The sequence below is a fragment of the Cervus canadensis genome, chromosome 27, assembly GCF_019320065.1.
Source record: "Cervus canadensis isolate Bull #8, Minnesota chromosome 27, ASM1932006v1, whole genome shotgun sequence".
NCBI lineage: Eukaryota > Metazoa > Chordata > Mammalia > Artiodactyla > Cervidae > Cervus > Cervus canadensis.
Genome location: NC_057412.1, coordinates 43,413,786 through 43,430,499, shown reverse-complemented (window position 1 = coordinate 43,430,499; position 16,714 = coordinate 43,413,786). Strand labels below are relative to the sequence as shown.

General features: G+C 37.1%; 1 non-coding gene across 1 annotated transcript; it reads right to left on the bottom strand.

Moving 5' to 3' along the window:
* Positions 1-15,247: 15,247 nt before the first annotated feature.
* LOC122429005 lies at positions 15,248-15,354 on the bottom strand. Its single transcript, XR_006265876.1, has one exon. It is a non-coding gene; the product is annotated as a U6 spliceosomal RNA (small nuclear RNA).
* Between the last annotated feature and the right edge of the window lie 1,360 nt (positions 15,355-16,714).

Genomic DNA, 16,714 nt, shown 5'->3' with positions numbered 1-16,714 from the left:
TGCAAAGAAATGGAGGAAAACAAAAGAATGGGAAAGACTAGAGATCTCTTCAAGAAAATTAGAGATACCAAGGGAACATTTCATGCAAAGATGGGCACAATAAAGGACTGAAAGGCATGGACCTAACAGAAGCAGAAGATATTAAGAAGAGGTGGCAAGAATACACAGAAGAACTATACAAAAAAGATCTTCACAACCCAGATAACCACGATGGTATGATCACTCACCTAGAGCCAGACATCCTGGATTGTGAAGTCAAGTGGGCCTTAGGAAGTGTCACTAGAAACAAAGCGAGTAGAGGTGATGGAATTCCAGTTGAGCTATTTCAAATCCTAAAAGATGATGCTCTGAAAGTGTTTCACTCAATTGCCAGCAAATTTGGAAAACTCAGCAGTGGCCACAGGACTGGGGAAGGTCAGTTTTCATTCCAATCCCAAAGAAGGGCAATGCCAAAGAATGCTCAAACTACCACACAACTGCACTCATCTCACACGCTAGCAAAGTTACACTCAAAATTCTCCAAGCCAAACTTCAACTTCAAACTTCATGAACCATGACTTCCAGATGTTCAAGCTGGTTTTAGAAAAGGCAGAGGAACAAGAGATCAAATTGCCAACATCCTTAGATCATTAAAAAAGCAAGAGAGTTCCAGAAAAACATCTATTTCTGCTTATTGACTATGCCAAAGCCTTTGACTGTGTGAATCACAATAAACTGTGGAAAATTCTGAAAGAGATGAGAATACAAGACCACCTGACCTGCCTCTTGAGAAATCTGTGTGCAGGTCAGGAAGCAACAGTTAGAACTGGACATGGAACAACAGACTGGTTTCAAATAGGGAATGGAGTGCATCAAGGCTATATATTGTCACTCTGCTTATTTAACTTATATGCAGAGTACATCATGAGAAATGCTGGGCTGGATGAAGCACAAGCTGCAGTCAAGATTGCAGGGAGAATTAGCAATAACCTCAGATATGCAGATGACACCACCTTTATGGCAGAAAGTGAAGAACTAAAGAGCCTCTTGATGAAAGTGAAGGAGGAGAGTGAAAAAGTTGGCTTAAAACTCAACATTCTGTAAACTAAGATCATGGCATTTGGTCCCATCACTTCATGGCAAATAAATGGGGAAACAGTAGAAATGGTGTCAGACTTTATTTTTTTGGGCTCCAAAATCACTGCAGATGATGACTGCAGCCATGAAATTAAAAGACGCTTACTCCTTGGAAGGAAAGTTATGACCAACCTAGATATCATATTAAAAAGCAGACACATTATTTTGCCAACAAAGGTCCGACTAGTTAAAGCTATGGTTTTTCCGGTAGTCATGCATGGATGTGAGAGTTGGACTATAAAGAAAGCTGAGCGCCAAAGAATTGATGCTTTTGAACTATTGGTGTTGGAGAAGACTCTTGAGAATCCCTTGGACTGCAGAGATCAAACCAGTCCATCCTAAAGGAAGTCAGTCCTGAATATTCATTGGAAGGACTGATGCTGAAGCTGAAACTCCAATACTTTGGCCACCTGATGGGAAGAATTGACTCATTGGAAAAGACCTTGATGCTGGGAAAGATTTAAAGCAGGAGGAGAAAGGTCAACAGAATATGAGATGGTTGGATGGCATCACTGACTCGATGGACATGAATTTGAGTAAACTCCGGGAGTTGGTGATGGACAGGGAGGCCTGGTGTGCTGCAGTTCATGGAGTCACAAAGCGTCGGACACGACTGAATGACTGAACTGAACTGAACTGATAGATATTTCACTCCTGCAACAGAATTAAAACCTACTCCTTCGTACAACTTTGAAAATCTATACATACTTCTTTCATTAGAATCATTACATTATAAAACTTTCGGAGAACAGGAGTAATGTCTGACTGCCCGCCTAGTGTCTTAACATAATACTGGAGTTGAACTAGGCACTTGATAAATATTTATTAAATTAAAATTCTATTGCTATAGTCTTATAATTTTTTGCTATGAAAACTTCCTCTTTCAGGAATGAAAACTTTACCACTACAAAGTTGGACAAGCTGTTACTGATAAATTAATATATGTTTTTACTTTTTCATAGTCCAAGTTTTTTGTAATTGGATTTTGAAAATAAGTACTAGCAAAGCAGAAAAATAATTTTATTTTTAATATTGTTTTTCATGCCTCCATGGGCAAAGCAATAAGATTGAGTCACAGTTTTCAATAATGTTTTCATTAGGAAAAATAACAATTTTATTGGGATTTATAATGACCTGTAACAACACAACTGAATTTGATTTATTATAGTTCATTGCTACATTTTTCTAAAAACATTTATGTTAATTTTGAAAGCAGAAATACAATTCTGATGGAAGAAAATGCTCTCATGTTATGTCAACCTGTATTGAACTTATATAGAAGATTAAGTCACACAATGAAAACATCAGATGTGCTAGAAAATATCAGTGAACTCAGATATACCAAAGATCAGGCAGATTCAAATTGAGTGAACTTCCCATGTCTAACCAGGGCATAGTCCCTACTAACAGAAAAGCTCCACTAAAACTGAGGTCATACAATATTTCTTCTGTGTCTGATTTACATCCCTTATATGTGGAATCTAAAAAGAAATGATAATAATGGATTTACAAAACAGAAAGAGAAAGAACTTATGGTTGCTGGTGGTGAGGAGGGAAGGGATAGTTAGGGAGTTTGGGATGGACATGGACATGCTGCTATATTTAAAATGGATAAACAACAGTGACCTACTGCATATCACATAGAACTCTGCTCAATTTATGTGGTATCCTGAACGAGAGGGCAGTTTGGGGGAGAATGGTTACATGCATCTATCTCTCTGAGTCCCTTCACTGTTCACTTAAAACTGCCACAATATTGGCAGTCAGCTATACCCCAGTACAAAATAAAAAACCTTTTTGCTTTAAAAAAAATGAAGTCAAACACACACATGTATACACAAACAATTCACAGTGAATAAGATTCATTGGCTGAAAAAATATACAAGTATCTTTTGGAACTTAATTTATTATTCAGAGTGAATAAGTGAGATGAAATAATTTATAAAAATATAACAACTTCTTAAATATTGGGAGTATCTTAAGTATAGTACATATAAACCAACAGGAATAATACTAAATTTGGAGGAGGGCAACATAATACATAATTAAACAACAAGGAAAAACTGCAATGTAAGACAGGATGGAGAATTTAGACTTAAAATATTCTAAATGTTTTTTTGTTGTAGTTCTCAAAGAAAGTAAGAGATTGATTATCTTAAAATAATATTAATACTTTTTTATTTGGGGCATGTTAAATATTTGGAAAAGAATAAGCATATGATAAAACATTTTCAAATCATTAGTGTTAAGAAAGATAAATAGATAAGCTAATAAAATATGACAGAGAATAAAAAGCTAAACCCAGAAAATGAATAATTAAAAAATTAAATACTGTATAAATGAATTCAAATACATCAACAGTCATCACACATAAAAAAATGAACTGTTTAATTCATCGTGTAAAAATGACAATTTTAAGAAAAACAAAACACAGCTATATGTATTTAAAAGAGATACACCTGAAGCAAAATAAAGCAGGTAGAAAGTAAAGAGATGAAAAAAGAAATGTGATATTCAAAACTAATCAAAAGATAAATAATAACACATGAAATAGAATTTAAAGCAAAAATGATTTTTCAGATAGCAATGTAGTTAGATAAAAGAAAAAATGCATTATGTGTTCTATCATTTATCAAGAAATATACCATGAATTACATATTCTCAAATACATAAAGATATGACAGACTTACAATAAGAAATGGACAAATCCAACTCAATTAAAGCTGAATATACACCTTTCTCAATAACCATTCAAAGAGACTATAGGAATAGTAAAATATAAAAAAATATGAACACTAACCCTCCGCTAATGGGCACAGTAGACCACTGCGCAGAATAGTTAGAAAATGCACACCTATTTCAAGCACCTGAGGAATATATGCAAAAAGGTGCCAACCTACTAAGCCAAAATGAAAGGCTCAAAAATGCAAATTACTCAACATTACAGTGATATTACTGTGATGCCAATGAAATGGCAAAAATATTATATCCAAGCCCTTTCATTTGGAATTATGAGAACACGTTTTTAAATAACTAATTGGCAGTGTAAATTAAATTAAAATTTAACTGAAGTGAAATAAATAGAATTGAAGGAAAATGAAAATATTATACATTTCTATAGGAGAGATCAAACAAAATTTGACTTTGAGGAAAAGTACACTGCAACAGCACATTTACATATTAGAAAATAAAAATATATATAAAGAGTGACTTATGCATTTAGCTCAATCAGAAAATATAGCAAATTTTTAAAAGTGATGAATATATGAAAAATAAGAACTTATAAAACAGAAAGCAATCAAATACAGTATTGTCAAGACTATAATCTACAAATTTAAGAATAATAACATAGTCTATAATTTTGACTAAAGAAGAAAAATTATAAAACAGTAACAGTGGGATGTTACAACTTAAGCTGAAAACCCAATATTTTGGCTACCTGATGTGAGGAGCTGACTCATTAGAAAAGACTCTGATGCTGGGAAAGACTCAGGCAGAAGGAGAAGGGGACAATAAAGGATGAGATGGTTGGATGCCACACTGACTCAATGGACATGAGTTTGAGCAAGCTCCAGGAGGCGGTGAAGGACAGGGAAGCCTGGTGTGCTGCAGTCCATGGGGTCGCAAACAGTCAGACACGGCTGAGCAGCTCAACAACAACAAACAGCAGGATTGAAAGAGTACAGCTACAGATGGAGTGAGAAAAAGCCACATAAATTTATGCCCATTGTAGTAAAAAGTTAGCCAAACATTTATTAGGAAAATAAACTATTTTATTCATTTAAAATTATGAAATCATTTGAATTTAATGATTCAAAAAATGAATAATTTGAACTGTGGTGTTGGAGAAGACTCTTGAGAGTCCCTTGGACTGCAAGGAAATCAAACCAAATCCATCCTAAAGGAAATCAGTCCTGAATATTCATTGGAAGAACTGATGCTGAAGCTGAAATTCCAATATGTTGGCCACCTGATGCGAAAAACTGACTCTTTGGAAAAGACCTTGATGCTGGGAAAGATTGAAGGCAGGAGGAGAGGGGACAACGGAGGATGCAATGGTTGGATGGCATCACCAACTCAATGGACATGAGTTTGATTAAACTCTGGGAGGTGGTGATGGACAGTGAGGCCTGGCATGCTGCAGTCCATGGGGTCACAAAGAGTTGGACATGACTGAGTGACTGAACTGAACTTCAAATATTTAAAAAATATAAATAAAACTGACATAACTATTTAATTGGTAAGTAAAAGTCTAACCACAGACATAGCTGTTTTTCAGACTAATTCTATTAAACTCTGAAGAAATATATCAAATAGCATATTTGATGAATAAAGATATGTATGGCATTAATATAGTTAAATGTCATTATCTCTGGGAAGGAAAGAAATACAAAGATATGCAGAATAAAGTTTTAACTATATGTCATTGTTTTATTTCATGAAAAGAAATATACACATCTGAAAAATATTAAAAATATTAATATTTAATCTTTGTGGATACATGAATATGTTCTGTTTTTCTAAAATTTTGTGTATTTTATTTAAAAATAAATGTATAAAATAGAAGAAATAAATGAACAGAGTGTAAATAGGAATATATAGGAGTATATCAACAAAGTGCTTAGGAAAATGTTAATCAAGACAAAAGTAGTGGTAGTATCAAAAACTGTAATTTTTCCCTTACAAGGCTAATAATAGTTTAAAAAATACTTTTTGCTGAGATACAAAGAGTATTAATATAAACAATACACAAAGAATATGTGGCTCAGAAAACGGTAAATAATCTGCCCAAATTCATTCAGTGAGTAATTGGTAGGAGGGGATTTGAACCCACATCAGTTTAACCCATAAGTGTGTGTCCTTTTCACTGTAGCTTAGTAATTACCTGATGTTGATGATGATAGTAGCCATAGACCCTGATTTACAGCTGACAGAACAGAGGCAGCTTTAAGTGATATCATGTTTTATTTCTTTACACAGATCAGCCTTGGTTTCAAATGGAATGAACACCAGATCCTGTTCCATCTGCAGACTAAGGTGTTCAGCCTCTCTGAATATTTGTTTCTTCATCATAACATGGGGGTGAGTAGAACCATAAGGCATGAAAAGTCCACAGCAAACTTAAAATTATCATTAATTGTTAATTATTGTGATTTTAGAGGGAGGGGGCAATAGTTTCTCCTCTGCCTCCCCAGTGAAATTCTTATTTTTAAATAAAAAGTACAGTGGGAGGTCAATCAGTTCAGTACCTTAGTACTTATCATTTCCATATTCTATTTTACTATCAGAAAATAAATTTCAGCATTTAGAAATATGCATAACTGGAGAACAAGTTAGAAGCCATGGTTGGAAAATAATTACTTAGAGAAAGTAGTTTATACCATGAAACAGAGATGGTTAGGAGAGAAGATAAAAGAAGAAAGGGGAGGGTATAAAGGGAGTGGAGGGAAAATGAGTACAGGAGAAAATCAGGAGAATAATATAATATTTCTATCCCATGTAATCATATTGTTTTAGAAGGTGAAAAAATTCCAGAAGGTAGCAGAATAGAGGCACTCAGAAAGTTAAGAGAGTAAAAAGGGGATAATTGCATCAATAATATAATATCAGTATATTAATAACTACCAGTTATTGAGAGTGTAACATGTACTGTGTTGTTTATTGTGCAGATTTAACTAATTACCATAAAAACCTCTCCATCCAGTTAATAGAGGAGAATATATGCTTCACAGAGAGAAATGGTGAGGTATCAAAGACCTGGAGCAATTTTTAAAATTTAGCTACTAATGTTTTGTGGTAATTCTATGACTGATGTAGGAGAATTACAGTCAGGTTCTATAGTTGTTTCTAAATGTTCATAAATGAGCAATGACATAACTATTATAGGAATTTGTGGGTAATAGCTAATGGTCCTGGTGACCCTTACAGATTAATCAACCCTCAAAGCCTCAACATCCATCTCCCATCTCCTTTCTCCCTTACTCTCTCTCTCTCTGCCTCCAGTCCCATCCTTCTTGCTGGCTTACTTTCAGAAGTACCTATAAATAGCTACTGTCAGCAGCATATTAGAAAAAATTACTAGCTTTGAAACCAGATCTAGTAGAATAGATATTTTCATAAGCGAACAGATGTGACCATGCTAATTTTCCTCTCCCAGTTCTCGTTAACTGGATGGCCATGAGACATTCCCTTTATCTCCCTTGCTTAAGTGGCTTCAAGCTCTTATACGCTCTCACAACAGGAGTTGTCTTTTAAAAAAAGCTAAGTCTCTATTGAATATGGTAACGCTTAAGCCTTTAATTGCTCTGGCCATTGGCTGGGGTAGCTAATGTAAGCAAAGATCGCACAGTCTCTAAATCCTTTGAAATAATGCAGAGGAAGTAATTTAAAACTTCAAGAAACAGAAATGCTTGAATGGGTTTATTGCCTATATCCTACAGTGCCTTGACTAGTACCTCAACCAAGAAAACCAAGGGCAGGAAGTCCATTTCTCTGTTTTCTACTAGAAACCACACACATGCTACTGAACTCAGATTCAGCTGTTCACCACTCAAAAGCCAATACTCCAGAGGCAAGGGTTGGTAGTAAAGAAAATTGCTTTAATCAGGAAATCTGAGGAAAAGGCAGACTCATATCCCAAAACCAACTCCAGAGATTCTGCTGAGCTATGACAGTTCTAAAGGGATAAAAATGGGAAGTAATCTGAATCCCTGAGACAGGTTAGGTTCTGTGACATTAGGTTGAAGTCTCATAATCTTTCCTCAGATGTTATCTTCACCACATGGTCTGTCTCCAGGGAGTAAGTAAAGAGCAAGTCATTCTTTCACTATTTAATTTTTCATTTCTACTTCTTTTAGTCTAGGAAAGGAATCAACAGGTTAGGCAAAGCTGTGTGCATATTCAGTAGAAGATAAATCTGGAGTTAGGTTAACTGTTACATCGTGATCTCATTTCTATGTTTGAGGGGAGGAGAAACGTCCAAAAGAGCTCCTTACACACACACACACACACAGAGATATATTTTATTTGCTTGTTTATTTATATCACAGATTGGGTTCCCCAGAACGGAGGCTGACATAGAGTTTGAGGTTCAAGATGTTTATTGGAAATAAAAGTCTTTAAAGGGAAGTGAGAGGAAGCAGTATCAGGCAGAGGAAATGGTGAATGGTGATGCAAGACTAACAAAGCCCCAAGAAACCTAGAGGGCAGCTCTAGAGAGAATCCTGCTGGTCAGAGTGCCCATGTCTGGTAGAAATGTCCAGAGCTCTGTATCTTTGCCTTCCTCAGCGACTAGATGTAGGCTGTCCAAGGAAGGTCATGATCTGGAGAGAAGAGGCTCTCTTCTACTCAAACTGACTTTGAAAGAGTTCACAGTTGGAGCCATTTGTTAAGGAGGTGGAATGAATAAGATGACTTCCTTTAGGTGACATCTATGTAAAATACCATTTACAGAGTATTCAAGTATTCAAGGCAAACCATGATACACAGGAATTTTCATATCCTTTACTTGACAAACACTTTCTCAACATCCCTGGGGAAACATTCAGGGCAGATTACCACTTTATTACTAGGTGACACTCCATTCTTTGATATAAAATGCTAGTAAACTCAGTAGAAGAGATCTTACTTCCTCAACAACATAGGACTTGACTGTGGGCATGCTTGCTAATTTGCTTCAGTTGTGTCTGACTCTGTGCAACCCCATGAACTGGAGCCCACCAGGTCATCTGTCCATGGGATTCTCCAGGCAAGAATACTGGAGTAGGTTGCTATGCCCTCCGCCAGGGTATCTTCCAGACCCAGGGATCAAACCTGCATCTCTTACGTCTCCTGCATTGGCAGGCGAGTTCTTTGCCACTAGCACCAGCTGGGAAGCCGAGGTTTTGAGTGCCTAGATGCAAAACATGCTTCCTTTGCCTAGTCACAAACCAAAACCAAACCTGAATCTAACTCTTATTACCTATCCTGAGTGAATGTGTGAATGAGAATATTAAGCAGAAAAGGAAAGCTAATCCCACTGCTTAGAACAGAGCCCTCCTGAGCTTCCTTTCTTGGGCACATTGGCTGGGATCACAGACCCTAAGACAATTTATGAAGTGAGAAGAGAATATGCACATGCTTTTGTGCTTTTAGCTCCTTGTAAAATTCTAATCACTGAAATCAGGTTTCCCAGGCTAGGGAACCAAGTACTGGCCTCAGGCTTGTCTCAAGACCAGTATTTAGGATTTAAAAGAACCCAAACGGGAAAAAGTGAAGGAAGGAAAATGAATGGTACACCCGTAAAGAAAGGGAACAGGTCCACACCCCTGCCTCTCCAAGCGTTGATTCATACTCTTCGTGGTGATCATTAATTCCTCTGAGAGTTCAAGGCCCTGTGATTATGGTGTCTTAAATTATCCTGGCATTTGGCCAATAAAGATTTGTAATTCTAATCTATAAAACTGAAAAGTACTGATGAGGTGGAGCTGAAAGAGGGCAACAGCTTCCCTTCCTCTAGACTTAACTAGATCTTGTGCAATTAAAGAGGGTATGACTTTCTAACAGACATGGTAATAAATTACCCTAATCTACCGTTTCTCTGAACATTCCCACTCTTCTGAGAACCTTATGATGTAATGTCATGGCTGCTAAAACTTTCAACTCTAGGTACATTTCCACTTCTCAGAACATTATACCTCTCCTTGTCAGCTAGCAAGATACACTAAATGAATGATAAAGGTTAAAGATGGTTTTGTATTTTTTTTTCTCCTTTAGGCTGAGAGAACAAGAAATGAAATAGGTAGAATTACGCCCCTCTCAGTTAATTTTTTTTCCCTATTTCAACAGTTGCCTGTGACAACCTTGCAGGGCCTCTGACAAACTCTCAAAGAAGTGGGATCAGGTATCAAAGTAGCAACTGCCAAGAGAACCTCTAAGACCTGCAGTGTGTCAGATAGAGATGGTTTATACTTCTTGGTTCACAAGTCGTTTTTGTCTTATGCCCAGAGTGCAATGAAAGACTATGAGTTCTAGCCAAAAGCACCATATTTTGGTGATGTTACAGGCTGGAAACATTTTCAAATTCAAAGGCCAAGCCTGAGGCCCATCCCTTTTAAATGATTAATATACGGCCAAATTGGCTTTTATATTTTCAAATTAGTAATATAAATGAGAGTATATTTGAAAGCTGGGATAACACAGATGTGTCTATATGTCTAACCCATGTGTGTGTTTGTGTGCTGGCTCACACAACTAAGGGCAAAGTAAGGACAGATAGCAGCTGTAACACAAGAAATACAAAGTTGATGACTCTGGAAAATTGGCAAAAGTGAGGGTAGAGGTAGCCTCAGCTATTTGGTGGTTTTGAGTTAGAAAGCAGAAATGGCTTCCATGCTGCCGTCCAGATTTTCATAAGAACAGAGGCTTGGGGCATGGTACTGAAATAGAACTCCACGACACTGGTTGTCGCAAGTATAGCCGAATATTACAAGCATTAACTGCTCTAGAGTGGTGTGGGAGTGGGAGTTGAAGGAGGTGTACTTAGGGAAGGAAGGAAGAGTTGAGAAAAGAGTGGTGGCTGTTTGACTTTGGGAAACACTGCGACCCCTTCACAACCTCTCAACTCTTACTGGTGCCTCAGGCTGCATGCTGAAGGAAATTTTGAAAATCTTGTGATGATTAATGTTCATTTTACGTTCATATTTCAACCCCTAAAAATGCATTAGGCCACAATGAAGCAAAATCAGAAATAATGTTTTTCTTGTTCTCTCCTTCTCTTAGAATTTTATTGAAAATCCACAATAATGTGAATTTTGTTCATTTTTTAAGCTTAGGTAGACACAATTTCTTTTAACCCTTCTCTAAGAGAAGTTTGGGCAGAGGTTTTTAAGATAACAGAAATAAAATATGTAGTCTGTTAAGAGTCTGCAAGACTTTGACGATATATAGAAAGATGTAATTTTAAATGTAAACTTTATTTTGCCTAATCTTATGGCCAAGAATTAGAGTTCCCTTTACACAGATGTTTGTTTCTCTCTTCCTTGAAACTCATTTTAAAGGCACCATGACATAGCTTTAAAAGCCAGGAGCTTTTGACAAAAGGCATTGGTTGTACAACCATTTCCTGGCTTTGCGACCATGGATAAACAATATCAATTTTGTTTGTATTTTTTTTTCTTTTCTCTAAATGGAGTATCAAAATTTATAAGATTTATAAAAAAATAATGTGAAGTCAATTTTAATGAGTGATATAGCCAGTATAGCGGCTTCCCCAGTAGCTCAGTGGTAAAGAATTTGCCTGCAATGCAGGAGCCACAGGAGATACAGGTTTGATTCCTGGGTCAGGAAGATCCCCTGGAGTTGCATGGCAACCGACTCCAGTATTCTTGCCTGGAGAATCCCATGGACAGAGGAGTTTGGCAGGCTACAGTCCGTAGGGGTCGTAGAGTTGGACATGACTGAAGCTCCTTAGCATGCCACATGGCCAGTATAGCCAGCTTTTTCTACAGTAAAAAGTATTTAACCCTGCACTGCAAAATAACAATTTATAAATAACATTAATTTAATAAAAAAACCAAGAGATAATGAAATGTATAAAAATTTAATATTTCTAATTTCATTTGCTGTTGCTGCTAAGTCGCTTCAGTCGTGTCCAACTCTATGTGACCCCATAGACGGCAGCCCACCAGGCTTCCCCATCCCTGGGATTCTCCAGGCAAGAACGCTGGAGTGGGTTGCCATTTCCTTCTCCAATGCGTGAAAGTGAAAAGTGAAAGTGAAGTCACTCAGTCGTGTCTGACTCTTAGCGACCCCATGGACTGCAGCCTGCCAGTCTCCTCCGTCCATGGGATTTTCCAGGCAAGAGTACTGGAGTGGGGTGCCATTGCCTTCTCTGCAAATTTCATGTGAACAAGAAAATATATAAAAATTCCTATTAAGCCCACCTGTCACAGATCTTAATTATTAGCAGCCAGCATGGCCTCTGATTGCTTTAAGCAGAGAATGAGTTTCTCAAAGGGATGCTTGTTGGCTCCCAGAATCACTGAGAGGCGCTCTCAGCACGGTCAGAGGCTGCAGGACGCCAAGCCCTGACTAGGTAGTAGACCTAGTGGGGCGGTTCTATGCTGCAAAGCACCGTGTTACTTTAAGCAGAGCCACTGTCACCGAGGCTACCCCATTGCACCAGGACTTACTTTTCCTTTAACTGCAAAATCAAGAAAGAAAAAAAAAAGGCTTCTCTTTGGCCTCTGCTGCTGTTTTCACAAGCTCCTAATTCACCAGTGTTTAACCAGATCCCTGGTGTTGATCCATCAGGTTAGGAGATCCTAGCTGCCTGAACCTTAACGGCTACAAAAGTTGAAAACCTACCTGGTATATTCAGCACCTAAGACAAGTGATGGATTCTGCCACCTACCAAGTCTCATAATCTCAGGTATACCTGGAGCTTAAAGGGGGCTTCTATGATTACAAGCAAAATAAAGTATGTTAACAACTTATTGCACATAAGAGATAGTATTTGCCTTAGTGTAGACAGTGATAATCATCATGTTTTTAACTTCTGTTTTATACTGGACTAGAATTGACTTATAATGTGTTAGTCTCAGGTGTACGGCAAAGTGATTCAACTATACATATAGATATGATTATTCTCTTTCAAATTATTTTCCCATTTAGGCTATTACAGAATATTGAGCAGCGCTCCCTGTGCTAAATAATAGATCATTGGTGATTATTGCTTTTAAATATAGCAGAGTACATAAGTCATTCCTAAACTTACAATTTACCTCTTTCTGCCACCTTTTTGCCTCTGGTAACCATTAAGTTTGTTTTTTAAGTGTGTGAATCTGTTTCTATTTTGTAAATAAGTTCAATTGTATCATTATTTTTATATTCCACATACAAGATATATCATATAATTTTCCTTGTCTGACAGACTTCACTTAATATAATCCTCAGGTCCATTCACGTTGCTGTAAATGGCTCTGCTGTTCAGTTGCTCATTCATATCTAACTCTTTGCGACCCCATGGAGTCAGCTTGCCAGGCTTCCCTGTCCTTCACCACCTCCCAGAGCTTGCTCACTTATGTCCACTGGGTCGGTGATACCATCCAACCATCTCATCCTGTCATCCTCTTCTCCTCCTGCCTTCTGTCTTTCCCAGCATCAGGGTCTTCTCCAACTAGAATGCAAATGGCGTTACTTTGATCTTTTTTAGTGACTGAGTAATATTCCATTGTGCATATGTGCCTCATCTTCTTTATTCATTCAACTGTTGATGGACATTTAGGTTGGTTCCATGTCTAGGCTATTGTACACGGTACTGTAGTGAATGCTGGGATGCGTATATTCTGTCAATCCATGTTTTCTCTGTATATTCATCCAGTAGTGGGATTGCGGATCATAGGGTAGCTCTATTTTTAGTTTTATAGGGAACCTCCATACTGTTCCCCATAGTGGCTGTATGAATTTACATTCCCAGCAATGTAGGAGGGTTTGGCTCCCCTTTCTCCACACCTTCTCCAGCATTTATTGCTTGCAGAATTTTGATGATGTCTACTCTGATAAGTGTGAATGAATATCTTAATACAGTTTTGGTTTGCATTTCTCTGATAATTAGTGATCTTGAGCATGTTTTCATGTGATTTTTGGTTATCTGTATATCTTTGGAGAAATATTTATTTAGGTCTTCTATTTTTTGTCTGGGTTGTGTGCTTTTTTTTTTTTTTTTTTTTGGTATTGAGCTGTGTGCTGCCTGTATATTTTGGAGATTAATCAGTTGCCAGTTGTATATTTTGCAAATATTTTCTCCCACTCTGTGGGTTGTCCTTTTGTTTATAGTTTCCTTTGCTATGCAAAAAGCTTTTGAGTTTAATTATATCCCATTTGTTCATTTTTATTTCCCTTACTCGAGGAGATGGACAGAAAAAGATATCTTGCTCTAGTCTCTTTAGGTGCAAGGTTAGATTGTTTACTTGAGATTTTTCTTGTTTCCTGAGGCAAGCTTCTATTTCTAAGTGTCGCTCTTAGAACTTCTTTTGCTGTGTCCCGTTGGTTTTGGACAAATGTGCTTTCATTTTCATTTGTCTGTGGGTATTTTTAATTTCCTGTTTGATTTCTCCAATGATGCATTGGTTATTTAGTAGCATATTGTTTAGCCTTCATGTGTTTGTACTTTTATAGTTTTTTTTCTCCTAGTAGTTAATTTCTAATCTCACAGCATTGTGATTGTGATCAGAAAAGATGCTTGGTATGACATCAGTTTTACAATTTATCAAGGCTTACATTGTAGCCCACAGTGTGGTCAATCCTGGGGAATGTTCCATGTGGACTTGAGAAGAATATGTATCCTGCTGCTTTTGGATGGAATGCTCTATCAATATCAGTTAAATATCATATGATCTAATGTGTCATTTAATGCCTGCGTTTCCTTACTAATATTCTGTGTGAATGATCTGTGCATTGGTATAAGTGGAGTCCTGAAGTCCAAGTACTACTGTGTTACTGTTGATTTTGTTGATTTTTCTTTTTATGGCTGTTAGTATGGCTGTATATATTGAGGTGTTCCTATGCTGGGTGTGTGTGTGTGTGTGTGTGTGTGTGTAAACAATTGTATCTTCTTCTTAGATTGGTCATTTATTCATTATGTAGCCTCCTTTTCTCTTCTAACAGCCTATATTTTAAAGTCTTCTTTAAAGTCCCAATATGTGCACTGCTACTCCAGGTTTTTTTTATTTCCTTTTGCATGGAATATAGTTTTCCATACACTTCCTGTCAATATGTGTCCCTAGATAGAAGGGGATCTCTTGTAGACAGCTTTAATATGAGTCTTTTTTTGGTATTCATTCAGCCAGGCTGTCTTTTGGTTGGAGCATTTGATCCATTCACGTTTACAGTAATTACCAATGTGTATGTTGTTATTGCCATTTTGTTGCTTTGGATTGGTATCTGTAGTCTTTTTCCTTTTCTTCCTCATTTGTGGTCTTATGATTTGATGGCTAACTTTAGTATTGTGTTTGGATTCCTTGTCATTTTTTTGTTTGTTTGTTTATGCACCATAGATTCTTTCTTTGCAGTTCCCATAAGGTTTTTTTTTTTTTTTTTCAGAATAATACTTTATTTAACAATCTGAAAATCTGTTCTTTTGGTTTTAAGTAAAAATATGGAACGCTTCACGAATTTGCGTGTCATCCTTGCGCAGGGGCCATGCTATTCTTCTCTGTATCGTTCCAATTTTAGTATATGTGCTGCCGAAGCGAGCACTACCATAAGGTTTTGATGCAGCAGTCTGTATATATACAAGATTGTTTAACTTGGTCTTTTTTAATTTCAAATGAATTTCCAATGTCCTGTGTTTGTACTCTTCTCATGATTTCCGGTTGACATCATATTTATGTGTGGATGATTTTCTGCCTTTCCTTTATGTTTGACTTTACCAGTCACTTTTTCACTCATACATTTCTCGTTTTTAGCTGTGGCCTTTTCTGCCTAGAGAAATCCCTTTAGAATTTGCTGCAAAACTTGTCTGGTTGTGTTGAATTCTCTGAACTTTTACTGTCTGTAAAACGTTTGATTTCTTTGTTGAATATGAATGAGAGCCTTGCTGGGTAGAGTATTCTAAGTTGTAGGTTTTTCCCTTTTAGCACTTTAAATATATTCTGCCACACACCCCTGGCCTATAGAAGTTCTGATGAAAAATCAGTTGATAACCTTATTGGAATTACCTTGTGAATTATTTGTTGCTTTTCCCTCATTACTTTTATTTTTTTTTCTTTCATTTTTGTCTATTTGAGTACTATGTACATGTTCCTCCTTGGGCTTATCCTGCCTGTGGATTCTCTCAGCTTCCTAGACTTGGTGACTGTTTCTTTTCCCATATAAGGGAATTTTTCAGCTGTTATCTTTTAAAATATTTCTGGGGTCTTTTTCCTTTCTCTTCTCCTTCTAGGACTCCTATAATGCAAGTGTTGTCCCTGTTAGGACCCACAGCCACCCCCTATCTCTCCATAAGATCCTCCAATACTAGGAGCTGTCTGGCCTAGTCTCTTATCAGGTAACTACTTTTTCCCCTGCATCCAGGTATGCATGAGATCTTGTATGCACCCTCACAAAGGGGAGCTTCTGTTTCCTCCAGTCCTGTGGAATTCCTGTGATCAAATCCCACTGGCCTCCAAAGCCATATTCTCTGGAAACTCTTCTTCCTGTTGCCAGACCCTCAGCCTGAGGAACTAATGTGGGACTCAGACCTCTCAGTCCTGTGGGAGAACCTCTGAAATATAATTATGTTCCAGTTTGTGGGTCACCCACTCTACAGGTATGGAATTTGGATTTTATCTCAGTTGAGCCCCTCCTAACTCCTCACCCCCTACTTTCTCATTGTGGCTTCTTCCTTCTCTTTGACTAGGATATCTTTTTTTGATAGGTTCTAGAATTTTTGCTAATGACCATTCAGGAATTCAGTGTGATTTTGGAATTTTCATGAGAGGAGGTGAACCCACATCCTCCTACTCTGCCATCTTATCTCCATTTCCTCCTTTATTTTCTTTAAAAATCTGATTCTTGTGTCTTTGTTATAATTTGTGATCATAATCTACACTATCATTTTTGTCATGGTATTAATTAC